The following is a 2,500-nucleotide window of genomic DNA, read 5'->3' as shown; positions in this document are numbered from 1 at the left end:
TTCCCTGAGGATGCATAATTTTTAGTATGCTCGCGACGTCGAGGAAAATCTAGGCCACGGGGCTCATTTTCAGGTCATCGTGTCGAGGAAAATAAAGGCAACGGGGCTAGTTTTCATGTCATCGTTCGAGAAATCAAGGCAACGTGTCGAGGAAAATGAAGGCAACGGGGCTAGTTTTCAGGTCATCGTTCGAGAATTCCAAGGCAACGTGTTGGGGGGTGGCCTCATACATGGGTCGTGGGGCTTGGCTTGGCTTGCCCTGTTGGTGCCGATACAGCCTCACGATTCTTAGTTGCCCATCCCACATGCCGGGCACCTATGCGAATGAGACCCCATGGTACCCCCTATATATACATATTGCACAAAGAGCTTGGTGACAGGAACAGACATTGATTTCCCTGATGATGCATAATTTTTGGACACGCAAGACGTCGGGGGGAGGGGACACGGGAGTGGGGCGTCTATGGGGGGAGTTTTGGCCTCGTTTCGTGAAGACCGGGCGCCTTGGCCATGCCTCGAGCGTGCCAGCCTCGAGAGCGTTGGGCGCTAGACACCAAGTGGGGCGCCGGTGGGAAGCAGTCCCATGGTTCCCCTATATATACATATTGCACAAAGAGCTTGGTGACAGGAACAGACATTGATTTGCCCAGGGATGCATAATTTTGCGAATGTGTCCATAACTCGCTCGAATTAATTCGGATTCACACGAAATGTTGTAGGGATGCTTTTTATTATAAATGAAAGGCTTTGAAATAAAAAAATGTCATGTTTGGGGCATAAATGTATGTGGCCTATTTTTGGCCATGCCTTGAAGTGTTTGGTTCCCTACTTGTTGATATGTCGCTCAAATCAAGTAGGAATGTCATTGAAACGTTGTGTGGGTCATTGTTAACATAGACGAATGGACTTGAAATGTAATTATATCATGTTCGGGTTTTTTTCCCCTTCGCCTAGTGATAGGCAGGCAGATAAGGCTTTTAGCTATTCATAAGTCGCTTAGATGAACTCGGAAGAACACAGACATAAGTTTGAGTACATCTCAAGCTGTGTTTTTGATTTTGGCATGGAATGTGATGTTTTGGTGCCTTAGCTCCGAGCAGTTCGGATTGGAACTAAAACTTCAATTGACTATGTATTAAGTAGGAACTACAACACTTAAACGGACTCGGTTACAACACTTTTCTCCCTTCATCGTTTGACTTGCTTAGAAATCAGCTCATGGTGTGTCAAGGCCCCTTGTTCCTTAGACCGGTGAGGATGGGCTTGGGTCGTTCGTGGGCATGTGTGTGGCAAGATGCCTTGTTCCCTTGGTCGTTCATGGGGTAGTGTGTGGGAAGAAGCCTTGTTCACTTGGTCGTTCATGGGTGTTTGTGTGGGAAGTAGCCTTGTTCAGTTGGTCGTTCATGGGTGTTTGTGTGGGAAGTAGCCTTGTTCCCTTGGTCGTTCATGGGGTTGTGTGTGGGAAGAAGGCTTGTTCACTTGGTCGTTCATGGGTGTTTGTGTGGGAAGGTGCTTTTTCCCTTGGTCGTTCATGGGGTAGTGTGTGGGAAGAAGCCTTGTTCACTTGGTCGTTCATGGGTGTTTGTGTGGGAAGTAGCCTTGTTCAGTTGGTCGTTCATGGGTGTTTGTGTGGGAAGTAGCCTTGTTCCCTTGGTCGTTCATGGGGTTGTGTATGGGAAGAAGCCTTGTTCACTTGGTCGTTCATGGGTGTTTGTGTGGGAAGGTGCTTTTTTCCCTTGGTCGTTCATGGCCTTGTTCCCTTGGTCGTTCATGGGCATGTGTGTGGCAAGGTGTCTTGTTCCCTTGGTCGTTCATGGGCGTGTGTGTTGCAAGGTGCCTTGTTCCCTTGGTCGTTCATGGGCGTGTGTGTGGCAAGGTGCCTTGTTCCCTTGGTCGTTCATGGGCATGTGTGTGGCAAGGTGCCTTGTTCCATTGGTCGTTCATGGCCTTGTTCCCTTGGTCGTTCATGGGCGTGTGTGTTGCAAGGTGCCTTGTTCCCTTGGTCGTTCATGGGCATGTGTGTGGCAAGGTGCCTTGTTCCATTGGTCGTTCATGGCCTTGTTCCCTTGGTCGTTCATGGGCATGTGTGTGGCAAGGTGCCTTGTTCCCTTGGTCGTTCATGGGCATGTGTGTTGCAAGGTGCCTTGTTCCTTTGGTCGCTCATAGGCATGTGAGTGGCAAGGTGCCTTGTTCCCTAGGTCCGTTCATGGCCTTGTTCCCTTGGTCGTTCATGGGCATGTGTGTGGCAAGGTGTCTTGTTCCCTTGGTCGTTCATGGGCATGTGTGTGGCAAGGTGCCTTGTTCCCTTGGTCGTTCATGGGCATGTGTGTGGCAAGGTGCCTTGTTTCCTTGGTCGCTCATAGGCATGTGTGTGGCAAGCAGACTTGTTCCCTTGGTCGTTCATTGGCATGTGTGTGGCAAAGTGCCTTTCCAGCCTCACATGCATTGGTCGACAAGTACACACCCATGTTCCCTTGAACGTTTGTCTTGCATGGGGCTC

The sequence above is a fragment of the Lactuca virosa genome, unplaced genomic scaffold (genome assembly GCF_052849685.1).
Source record: "Lactuca virosa cultivar CGN04683 unplaced genomic scaffold, Lactuca_virosa_CGN04683_v6 scaffold_50, whole genome shotgun sequence".
NCBI classification, from domain to species: domain Eukaryota; kingdom Viridiplantae; phylum Streptophyta; class Magnoliopsida; order Asterales; family Asteraceae; genus Lactuca; species Lactuca virosa.
Note: the sequence above shows the minus strand (reverse complement) of the source record.